The sequence below is a fragment of the Callithrix jacchus genome, chromosome 8 (assembly GCF_049354715.1).
Source record: "Callithrix jacchus isolate 240 chromosome 8, calJac240_pri, whole genome shotgun sequence".
Lineage (NCBI taxonomy): Eukaryota > Metazoa > Chordata > Mammalia > Primates > Cebidae > Callithrix > Callithrix jacchus.
In genome coordinates this window covers 34,194,742-34,208,156 of record NC_133509.1, presented here as the reverse complement: position 1 = coordinate 34,208,156, position 13,415 = coordinate 34,194,742, and positions in this window count along the sequence as shown.

Sequence of the window (13,415 nt, the reverse complement as noted above, 5' to 3'; positions counted from 1 at the left end):
GGCATATTAATTCCTTTCAGCACACACACCCTGATATGTAGTCATCTTGGGAGATAGCTTTATTTGAAGAGCGTCACTGTAGCCAAGGTTATGTCACTTTCCCATGGAGGTCCACATCCAATAACCTATATGAGTATTTATGGAGAGGTCTGAAAGCCCATAAGCCCATTCTGTCTTCAATTCCCACTTCCTCACACAAAAAAAGTTGTCTGAGACATCTCACAGAGACTATATAACAAAGCTCAAATTCTACCTATACCCAATTCTGCTTCTTTTCTTTCACTTTCCCATATATGCATCCCAAAAGGACTCCCAAATAAACCTCCTGCAAGTCTACCAGAAAACCCAACCTTCAGTAGTTATTATGCAGAACATTCTGCAAAAGCTGAAGACATGAAGTGATTTTGGAGCTGGATCACCTACTGTTTCTGGTTATCAATGAGGAACTCATCACTTGTGGTTGGTAAAATAAAGATGGTCCCTGGAACAAGGTGGTATTTCAGTTATGTTAAAATCTTCACCAACAGTCAACTGGAATGCTATATCAGTGAAAAGGAATGCAGTTTCTTCTGTGATATATCAGGTAATTTAGAAATGTTGGGATAAACAGTCACTGTTAGACAATGGACTAGCTGTCTATTCCTAAACTAGATGCTTTGAAAAAGAATAAAAGGATAAATGTGATAGATCAGTAACTAAAAGCTAATTGTGAAAACAGGCATAGGGCAGAGGGAATTGATAACCAGGCTCAGGATTTAATTCTAAAAGAACAGAAGCTACAGAGAAAATGAAAGTCCCAACCAAAGTAGGTCTGCTATGGCATCATCAGGAGCCAGGGTGAGAAAGAATGCAATTCTGACAAATTGTATGAGAATATTTGGGTTGAAGTTTCTGACACTTTCACATCCTCAATCTCAAACTAATGAATCTGAAATAGCAGCCCAGTACCTTATTTCTTAATTGCTTGAAACTTAGACATAGGTTTTCCCAAGAAGACACCATATGATGCCTCCAAAATGTGTGTCTATCTCCTTTTCAAGACATTGCAACTATAGGTAGTTTAAAGTTGCAGTGTAAACCAGCTGGAGATGTGCTGGACCTTATACAGGAGGAAAGGAAGTGTACGACAAAGCAACAGCGGGACTTACGATACCTGCAGAGCCAGGGAGTGCCATGATCCTGCATTCTGAAGGTGCTTTGGTTAAAGGGAAATGAAAAATAAAGTCAGAAAAGGCAGAGTTTATTGATTTTCTACCCATCTCCTGAGATAGAGGGCTTAATACTCAGTCAAGGATGTCAGAAATGATATAGCCATATTGCTAGGCTAGGTTCTGGAAATATCATAAAAGGTGACATTCCACACAAAGCGAACTAGAAATGCTAGAATTGGCATGGAAGATGGTAGACAAAAGCATTTTCAGGCTTAGAGAGAATGGCATGCTCTGGGAGATACAGTGTGGGATATAAGAAACCCTGTCAGAGGACTATGCTTCAAAGTAGGGCCTGGAGGATACATTTACCAAATCAATACAGAATGCACCAGTTTGTTCCACATCTGCACAGGATATAGGAAGCCAAAGCCAAAAGAAAACGTTGCCTCTATCCTAACAACCAGGAGAAGCTGGATAATGCACAAAATCATAACGTTTTCTGAGCCCATTTAAGAATATGACAATAAGGAAGACTAAATTCAAAGGTTGAGGAGCCCCTGTGTGGAGAGACAGGGCTCATGCATTCTTTTGCCTTTGTCAGAGCAAGAGGAGGAACAGTAAGAGCCATAAAAGCGAATGAGCAAAACACAGCTAATATATTAACTAACTCTTAATAGCTAAGTGTGACCTAGCATCCCTGAGAACCTCAGAAACAGGTGACTTCCCTGAAATTTCTTTCCCCTGTGTCTTAACAGGATTCCCCCCAAAAAAATCGGGAACAAGGTCCAGAGAGAGTACCCTTTAGTGATGGAACCCTATAGGAGATAACTGGCTGCCACTGAAACACCAGCATGAAGAGCTATTGCTTCTGGAATTGCATAGAAGCGAAGTATGTCTGCCTCTAGGAGAGGGATAAAGTCCTTCCTACTAACAAGTCGCAGGCAAAGATCCATTGCCTCTGGATGAAGAATATAAGAAAAAATAATCTTGACTGAGGAGCAGAAAACTCAGGATTCAAGCTGCTACAAAGCTGAGGTCTGCTTAGGCTGGAGAGAGCCAGAAAATGCTCTTCTGTTCCAGACCCACCACAGATACAGTGCAGAGCAGAATTAGACAGCCATGGGAAGGAGAAGCAAAGACACTGTGGAACCCCAACCCACAAGACTTGGTTGCACAGTGTTGGCAAAAGACTGAGCTTGAACCAGGGCAACAGAGAACACCAGAGACCACAGCCACTATAAGCAAAGTGCCAAGTAAAAATTACAGCAGTCTCCTGTTGTGTAAGAGGCAATAGTATGCCATATAAAGATCCATATAAAGAAGGGCTGATGAGATCTAAGGTGGCTGAGAGCCAGTGACACCACAGGCTGCTTTCTAAAACAAAAGGTAACAGTAACCCTCCACTGTCATGCATGCCAAGTGTTGATAGGAGCAACAAAACCCAAACCCAGGTCAGGTCAGCCACCACACACAAACTTCCTAATGGCCCATTTCCATGTGTAAATTGCCTTTACCTCAGAATCTAATGTTCTTTTATGTACAGTATGAAGCATTTAATAAAATACTATAAGACACACAAAAGTACAAGGAGAAAAAAAATACACTGTGAAGAAATAAAGCAATAAAATAATACTCAGAGATAACCCTGATATGGCATCTAAGAGACAGGGGCTTAAAAACAAAAACTATCATTAATGTGTTAAAGTAATTCATGGAGTAGGTGGACAACATGCATAATAAGATGTAGAATTTCAACACACAAGGAAAGAGATACTGTAAATGACACAAATGAAAATGTAGCAATAAAATATTATCAGAGGTAAATAATTCTTCCAGTGTGCAGAAGTAACACTGGAGATATCTGATAAAAGAATAGTTGAACTTGAAGACAGATCAATTAAAATTATCTAAATGAAAACACAAAGAGAAATTGTAAAAGTGAGTATTCAGCAGCTGTTGTAGCTACTGAATGCTTATCAAGCGTTTAAAATGCTTATCAAGCAGTTTAAAGTTGAAGAACAAGAATAGAGAATAGGAAAGAAAAATATTTTAAAATATAATGACCAATTCAAAAAGAAAAAAAATCCACCTGATGAAGAAGTCCGAAGAATCCCAAGGATATAAAACCTGAAACACACACACACACTCATGCATATCATAATCAAACAGCTGAAAAACAGAACCAAAAAAGAATCTTTGTGGCAACCAGAAAGAAAGAAACACACATACAGAAGGGCAGAAGTGAAAATTATAGCACACCTTTCAGAATTTCTGAAAAACATGGAGTTATATCTTAAATATTGTGGAATTTAAAATGAAACAAACACTGTTGACCGGAATTAAACATTTGGGCAGCATAAAGGCTTTTTCACTGGAACAGAAGATGAGACAGTTCACCACAGCAGACAAGAAATGCTGAAGAAAGCTTTTCAGGGCCAAGTTGTATGATACCAAATGAAAATAAATTTGGATACATACCAAGAAATGAAGAATGCCACAAATAGTAAAAGTCATGAAATAAACATAAAAGATAGTTTCTTTATATGTAGTCACTGTAAAAAATAAGTGACTGTAGTAACAATGTATTTGGGGAATCGTATTTAGTTGTAAAGTTTATGTTAACAGTGAAAAACAAATGAGGAGGATACGCTATTCTCCAAATTCTACGCTATATTTCATCTGGCATAACATTATTGAGGATGGGCTGGGATAAGTTAAAACTGTGAATACAACCTCTACAGCAGCGAGTAGAAAGTTAGAAAGACTATAATTATTAAGCCAAGTGGAGATAAAATGGAAAAATTGATAATATTCTATCCAAAATCTTGCAGGAAAATAGGGATAAAATGAACAAAGACCGGATGGGATACATAAAAAATCAGCAACCAGAATATGGTAGATTCATCAGTAATGAATTAAATGTGAATGACTAATACTGTTTATTTAAAATACAAAGAATGGCAGACTGGATAAAAATGAAAGTAGGACAAAACTACACACTATCTCCAATAAATGTATTTTAAATAGAAACGAAGGTCTGATTAATGAAGTATGATAAAAACACTGATTAAAGATACTTTGACTCTATTAAAATCAGAGAAAGTAAACTTCAAAGAAAGAAATATTACCGAGGATACTGAGGGCATCACAAAATTATAAAAGTGTTAATTCATTAAGAAGGCACACATAGAAGTCCTAAATGCGCATGCCTCTAATAACAGGTATTTATAATACACAAAACAAAACCAGTAGAACTGAAAGGAATAATAGGCAAATTCACAACTATGGCTGAAAATTTCAGCATGCCTTTCAATAAATTAAAGACTAAAAAGTCCTGAAAATGAGCGGAGATGTAGAAGACTCAAACCACCCTATCAACCAAACTGACAAAATTGACATTTATAGAAAAACCCACTCAGTAGCAGAATTCATGTTTTTTATAAGTGCATAAGGAATACTCCCCAAGAGTGACCCATATTCTGGGTCAGAAAACAAGTCTTAATAATTTTAAAATAATTGAAGTCATATAACCCTGTTAGGCTCTTCGATCTAACAGAATTAAACTAGAAATTGATTACAAAAAAACAGATTTGGAAAAGGTCTAAATAGTTGATAATTAACACAAGCACAAACGACAGTTCTAAGTAACTTGTGTTGAATTTAAAAAAAAATTACAAGGGAAGTTAGAAAATACTTGGAATGCAATAAATATAAAAATACACATATCAATATTTGGAAAGTATAGCTAAAATGCATTTAGAAAAAAATTTATGATATTAAATGCTTATATTAAAAAATAAGACTACATCAGTAATCTAAGTTTCTATTATAATAGAGTAAATTAGACCCAAGCAATGGGAAGAAAAAATAAAACAGAAATCAGTGAACATATACACGCATGTGCACACACACACACACAGACTGAGACTGTCAATGAAAGAGAGAAAAATTCCAGCCAGAGTGATTGGAAAAAAAAAGATGAATTACCAATAGTATGAATGAAAGAAAGACTCATTAAAGATCCTACAAATTAAAAGGATATTAATGGAATATTTTAAAAATTTTGCCTATAACAGTAACAGCTTAGATTAAGTAAAGAAAATCATTGAAAGACACAAAATCACCAGTGTTTATTCAAGAAATATACATGTCCTGTGTAGCCCTGTGTCTATTAAAGACAATGTTTGATTAAAAGTGTCTTCACAAAGAGTATTTCAGTGGTGAACATGATTACACATTTAAGGAACAAATAACGCCATTTCTAAACGAGCTCTTCTAGAAGGGAAAACAACAGGGAATCTTTTTGATATAGTATATAAAGCCTGCATTACCCTGACACTGAAACCAGTCAGATTTGTAAGTAATAAAATTCACTATATCATTAATAGGCAGAAAACAATCCTTACCAAAATAAAATCTAGTTATGACTAAAAAGGATTGCAACATTGTTTTCACATTTGAAAAATCAAGCAATGAAAAGCACTGTGTTGGCAGATTTTTTTTTTAAGTCATACAATTGTCTAGATACAGAAAAAAATGTACAGAAAAAATTCATGTACAGAAAATTCAACATCCATTCATGAAAAAAATTCTTATCAAATGAGTACTAGAGGGAATATCATCTGTTTCACTTGGTTTCCTGTGTTATATTGCGAATGCTAAATTCAGGAGTAAGTAAATATCCAAAGATGAAATTACATGGTTAAATGTGGGCTGCTTTCTCTTTGGTTCCTTTTTCTCTGTTATCTTGATTCTTAAGTTCTAGCTTAAGTGTCAGTTTGCCCCCTCAGCCCAGAGTGATGGTCCCAAGCTTTAGGTCACTCCTGTTTGTCTTATATTGAGCTGGTTGTGTATTGGCAAATGTTAGGAAAAGAAAAGGAGTGAAGGCAAGTTACAGCATTCACATCACCTTCACACACGCCCCCACCCTGCCCGCATCTGTCCAGGATCTCCTCCCCTCCAGCCCTCACTACCTCCTTTGCTCTGTTACGCCTCCAAATATCTGTTTTCCATATTTATTCCACATTTACAACATTTACAGCATTTACGGTTTTTTTTTTTTTTTGGTGGAAAAGTTAGTTTAATACAAGTTACATACTCCATCATAGTTGGAAAAGAAGTCTGTCTTTACTTATATTTAGTCTCCTATTCTTAGACATATTATACGTGCTTATTTTATATTATGTGTAATAATTTCAATATTTGAACTTTTAGGGAGCATGATTTTTGTGTAGTGTAGTGTGTGTGTGTGTGCGTGTGTGTGTGTGTGTGTGTGTGTGTGAGATGCTGTCTTTGATCATGGAGACCTACCCCCAACCAACCCCCGGACTACTCATTTAATACGTTTTTACTATGAGTTTGTCTTCACTTGAGGTGTAGGCTAAAAGTTGGCTCCTGCACAAATAATTAACATTTACTTCTGCCACACAACTGGAGCACTAATTTGTGATTAGTGTGCTAGGAATATTTGTGATTAAAGCCTTTGTATCTTAAACCAGCTTTTGCTGGTTTAAATGTAAATTTGGTAAATAGTGTAAATTTGATGCACAAATCTATGTGAGAGTTTATTATAGTTGCCAGTTTCCAAAGCAACTTACTCTGAAAAAAAAAAAACAAAAAACTCTTACTCTGCAAAAAAAAAAAAAAAAAAAAAAAAAATGTTTGAGACAAGGTGTTTTTCTAAATGGTTTCCTGGGAAGAAAAGCAGTCTGGTTTATTTCCGGAGGGCCTTATGGCAAGATACACACGTTGGAGGTTCTAGCCTAATGCCAAGATAGAGTTATGTCTTTTTAGATTTCCTACCTTAATTTGGTCCTGGGCATTTTCTCATGTCTTCTGGGAGACTATGAAAGCCCAGTGTCAAGTGCATTCAGATTTAGTAAGTGTCTTCAGGATGAAACTCAAATTCACTTTTCTCTTCATCCCTCTAGGTTCTCAGGTTTACTGAGTTTTTGATTGCTTCTATTCTTTTATTGCCATCCTTTTACTATATTTTTTAAAAGAGCATTTAAAATACTTTGTTCATGGTGTTTAGTTGTTTCTAAGGGAAGAGTTGGAAATAATCTGTAGACCTCTTGATTTCGAGAAACAGATTTATGCAATCAGTTTCAAATACATAACTTTAGTTGATTGTCATGATTACCTATGTATAGATGTCACTGTTATTGACATCACTCAGGTAAGGATACTGTCGTCCAAAGAGACAGACTGGCTGACTCTGAATCCACTCTCAGGACGCAGCAGAGCTTTTCTCCAAATCAGATTTTCTGACACTAGGTCCCACGTTCTTTTCATGAGACTTTACCACATATTGTTCTGCCTCTAAAATTTAGATTAACTCAAGATTTGGAAAAATAACAACAAAATTTCTACTCTGGGTTCCACATAGCTCTAAAATTTCTTTTGATTCATCAAACAATCCCAGTTTAGTAAAGACATAGCCATCATCGCTTGTCATCACCAGACATTCTCCCTCAAAAAAAACATCTCTGAACAGCAGTAAAATGTCAGTGCTGGCTGCGTCCCAGAGAAAATTAATCATAATACCAGGAGTTAGAAAGATCTTACACAGATTTCAGGCATATTGTATTTCTTTAGCCTAACGTCCGCTTTCTCCCTGCTGTGGTTCATTACGAAATCCAAATATCACACATAAACATCATAGCTACATTCCTTGGTATATGTATTTTAATAAGAAATCGTTGATCCTTGTGATATTGGCCCTGCAGGCAAAATTTCCCTTTTGTGCTGAAGAAATTCTACCCTATCACCACTATGAGATCCATTCCAGTTGGTGAAAACATTCCCAGTAAAATCAAGGGGAAAGTAGCATACTTAAATGAAACAAACATACCATTTAAGAATTAGCAGGAGATATTTTTTAGATTAATGAAATCTTCATTCATCTTCATCCTTTTTGGATTTTAGAACATGCATAATAATTTTTGGCTACATTTGTTTTACATATATGTCAGCATTGTCATAAGGCTTTGTATCTTTCCTTCGTCCACCTTGTTTTAACCCTTGTGAGACTGGTCATTACTTTTAGGAAACCCATATACTAGATTTGTCTACAAATAATAATAATAATACATTGCTGGCTTTGGAAATTCTTGCAGACGTTGGTTGCTGTTTGTGTGCTTTGTTGCTGAATTACGTTTGTCTAACAACTTGAACATTTGTTTTGCCAGTTAAACACTGTCTTACTTCATTGCGCACCTTACTTCATGTGCACCTGCCTTACTTCATTTTCTTGGATTCTCTAGGTTTTCACAGAGGGTCTGATCATTAAGGAAAGTTATATCTAAGAAATATATTTAAAAATAAAAGGAAATTTTAAAATTACCCTTCTGGATTTACTACATTTGTGTGAGACTTGATGTTCCAATATAAATATGGACAGCAATGCTACATATATTAGCACCCAAGTTTCAGTATAGTTAGGGAAAACAGCAATACCTTATTCACGTCCCCATGCACAGATGCACAGAGAACTATAGATAAGGCATTGCTGTTCTTGTTTTCCTAATTTTATTTTTTAAAGTCTACAGGAATAGTGATCAGTTAGAAACTCTCAAATGCACACAGCTCCAGAAGAATTCAGACTTACTTTATTGTGGCAGGATGTGTGAATGTATAACACTGTGTGTATTGAGTGTAATTGTGTCTTTTGAATCTTTTTGATAGAATTGAGAAAAAAAATGTCCAGTTCTAAAAAACAGCTGTCATTTCCCTTGCTGCTTCTCTCAATGCTCAGTCTCATTGATCTACTCCTGCATTCTGACACCAAAATGATTCATTATTTAGTTGGTTCATTATCGACAAAAACTTGTGGCCAGTATGGTTCTAACTTTCTGATCTATTTTGAGTAATTGGTCCTTTTTGCTTAATAATAGTATATGATAAGTGTATGACTATTGAACAGCTAGGCTCAAGTCTCAAGTCTACTAATTATAGAGGTGTGACTTAGAACAAGTTACTTAACCTTTTTTGGTTCTTCATTTCCCCTCTTTTTAACTTCTATAAAATAAGACTAATTATTCATACATTGTAGGGTGTTTGTGATAAGAAAATAAAATAATGTGTGTTAAAGTGTTTGGGACATAACAGACACTCAGTAAATGTTAGTTCCTTTGTCACTCAGACTTCTGGCACAATATAGATTATGCACACAAAAGCTAATGAGAGTTAATTAAGGTGCTTTATTTATACAGAAGTTAAGGAATGAAAAGCAGATGGTGACATACACAGGAACTAACAACAACGTAGGTTGTTATCAACACTAGAACTAAAGGGATAGAAAGATCCTGTCCCAGAAAAGAGTGAGAGCTGTATGTATGTGTGAAGGGTCTGCTTGACAGGATCATTGGCCTTCGTTGGAAGAAAGCAGCCACTGCTGAAATCCCCCATGCCAGGGGTACAGGAAGGGTAGATGAAGGCATAAATAATAGCCAAGTCTATCTTCATACCCTCTGATGTCCTGCTGGAAACTTTCATTGATTGATCCCAACTGGAAGTTAGACAGCAAGGAAACCCAAATAATGCTGCCAACAGCCACCATATCACTGGAACACAGAGCAGAAGGAGAAGACTGAATGATGAATCTAAAGGAGCAAATGAAGAACCGCTGGCACAGCTTCTTTTCTTCACCTTCTACTTCTATTATTCTAGTGTTCTATTTACCTACACTGATCACTTTTCCCACTATTGGCTGTCAATAGAAGATGAGGTCTTTGAAAGTCAGGATGGCATGTATTCATCATGCCAGCATTTCCTAAGGGGCGTACCATCAAACAGGCTGTGTGTGAAAAATGCAACCTACTATATATACCCTTTTGCAAAAACACATTAGCAGCATAAATGTGCTTATAAAAGCTCTTAGCAGTTCTGTAGAAAATAAGAAGAAATATTACTCACATAATTATTTTTCAAGGACTATAACAGATAACCACTCCTTCCTGGAAATACATTTTTGAAAATGATTGCACCCCTAATGCTGAGCCCAAGTTGCAAAATATACTATCCACTCAATAAACATTGAGTGAATGCATAAATCATGGAATAGCTCTGTGACTGGGCCCTGAATTGAACTTGCTAAAGAAGCTTCTTGCCAAGTTGTTCTTGCTGAAGAATGTTCTCTTCTGTTTTTCTCTTTAGAAACTGAAATCTTGCTTCTTATGTGTAGTCTGATTAACTACACTTATTTTCTTGAAAGATTCCTACATGGCTAGCCACCCATGGGTGACCTGATTGCATTATGAATAAATAATAAACATCAGTCATCAGAATCTCTACAATTTTCTTCTATTTAAGATTTCCATGACTATCTGTGTTTGGGGAGATCTTATCACTCTTTAGAGAAATGCAAGAATACTGGACTCAACTGGCTCATAAGATGCCAATTTCCAGCCATCTGCATTAATTTCCTTTCATAACTTGTATGTGAAAGTTCTTTTGGCATTGATCCTATGCCATTGGATGAAACTAGTTTCCAGCCTCCTCCAGTGAATGCTGATCACTATCCTTCTCTTCCATACACAAAATCTTGAGCATGCACCATCATATGACTTATCTATTGTCTAAATCAATAAATTCGTAAGGCTGAGAAATATTTCTGTAAACCTACAGGCTCTCTTTCCACCACCACAGCCTCTTTCTATCTTTAAGTGACATTAAACATTCAATCAACCCAAAACTGGCATAGAGAGCCCAATTTAATGAGTGAACAGAAGAGCTGAGGAAAACAAGCTTCTAGAGGAGGTTTACTATATTTTCTCAAGATGGTTCCTAGGGAGGGGAAGAGCCAGAAAGAACAAGAGGCCAATAGAAGAAAGAGAACTCTTAGAGAAGAGATGCAATTCTTTAATAATTGCTCAAGTTTACCAATTACCAAGGCCCTTATTTGGTGACAGTGAGAAAAGACTGTTTAGCGAAGGAAAAATATTCATCATTATACAGAAATGTATGCACACTTGAGATTTAGAATAGCAAAGGCAATAATCTGAGGGCAGCAGAGTTTCTGACCATAATGAGCCAAGGTCCCATGGCTTCATTTTAGAAAATTCCTTGGATGATGTGAGGCTGCATTCTGCATTTTAAAAAGGATACATGCATACATACATGAAGGTTAAAGTTTTTCCATTCTTTTCATAGAAACATGTCAGCATATGCTGCAAAGTCATGGAGAGAAGAATGTACACTTTATGCTCCTCCCCCAGTTATCAACTGAAAGAGACTCACTGGCTTAGAATTCAGTCTGGTTTTGCGCTGTTGAATGTTTGATCAGAGAAGCAGAACCACTTGGAGTTATGTGGAAAAAGGAATTTATTATAGAGACTAAAATTGCATATTGTGGAAGGTGATAAAGAAGTCTATAATAAGCTCTTGTATGTGGTGGTGGCCATGAAGCTTTGTACGTCAGCACAGAGAGCACTGGGAAGAAAACCGGGACATGAAGCAAAGGAGAGTGAGAAAAAACTGGAACTTGGAAGGACATAATAAAACCCATATCTGCATCCAATCTCGATGTAATATTTTGAGAAGAAGCTGGTGTCCTTCATCCCTATACCGCACACATGCCTGGTTTAGGGCTCAGAGAAGATGAAGGAGTGCAAGAAGGACCCCAAAGAACCCCAAGCCAGACTGCTCTTCCTCCCCAGTCAGGTGATGTAGCAGATCAGGGACACTGTGTGCAAATATCAGTGGCATATATCATGCTTCAGTTTTTAATGAGTGCTACTTATCTTCTTCTTTGCAAATCTTGCACAAACTTCTCCGTGACCCAATTTGTCCCAGAACCATATAAGGAAAGCAATTCTGGGTAAGTTAACACCATATAAAAACAAAATTCTAATGTAGATAAGTTGGTACCATACAAAATCACAGCAGTTATGATACTTTTAGCAATGTAAAAAAATTGGAAAGGTATCGGAATAAATTCTGAGGACAATATCTCTGTTGATTGTGAAATTCAGAGTGAGTTGGAGCAGAAGGAACCTCACAGGTGTTGAGATCAAGAAGTCAGGTATTTATTTACTCTAATATTGCTTGAGAGAGTTAAACATGTACCCCCATTTCCTGCATAAAACTAAGGAGTTCACTGATCTGCATTCTGTCCTATACCTGAATGTCAGTTGCTTAACTCAGCCATTAAATAAACTTCAAATTGATAATGTTAGAAGCTTTCCCTTTTCAACTTTTGCCATAGTATTTGGTTGACTTCTAAAACATGTTAAATAAGAGTTTAAAGATCTGTGGTAAGAAAATAGATGAAAATTACACCAAAAATTTCTGACAGTTGAAGATTAAACTATGAAAGCAAATTATCGATCTGAAAATAAAATGTGTTTCTGCATGTATAAAGAAGGTGTTGATTTATATTTGATTCATGGTGTGAGTAGCTGCATTATGAATGATCAATGAACATTATCATCAGAACAGTGCCACACTATTAAAATTACGGTGCATCAGAAATGCAAACTTAATTGTTTATCTCTTAAGGAAATACAAAAGCCACGTATTAATAAAGTTGTGGTTCAATCTGACAAACTTAAGATGAAGATAAGCCATCCTAAGCGCTTTAATATCATAATATAAAATAGAGAGTTTCCATACCCTACACCCACCACTCTCCCCGCTATAAACAGCAGAGAACATCTTTTCAAAATCTAGTTGACTGGCTTTTTGTAGGAAAGAATATGGTCCTGGGTTAAGCTGACAATTCAACTTACTTCATTTTATACAATCTCAAAACAGACCAACATATAAAATTAGGAGGCATCCAAATAAAGTGCCCCTTATCTATGGTTTCACTTTCTGAAGTTTCAGTTGCCTGTGGTCAACTGAGGTCTGAGAATATTAAAATGGGAAATTCCAGATATAAGCAATTCATATGTGTTAAATTACATGCTGTGACATGCATCATCCCTTTGTCTAGTATATCCACACTCTATATGCTACCTGCCCATTAGTCACTTAGCAATCATCTCAGTTATCAGATTGACTGCTGTGATATCACAATACTTGTGTTCAAGTAACCTTTATTTTACTTAGTAGTGGTCCCAAAAAGCAAGACTAGTGATGTTGGCATGTTGTTAATAATTTTTCTGTTTTGTTTTTATTTATTGTTGTAAATCTCTTACAATGTCTTATTTATAAATTAAACTTTATCATGTGTATTTATGTATAGGAAAAAACATAGTATATATAGCATCTGGTACTATGGGTGGTTTCACTGGGCGTCTTAGAACATATCTTCTGCAGATG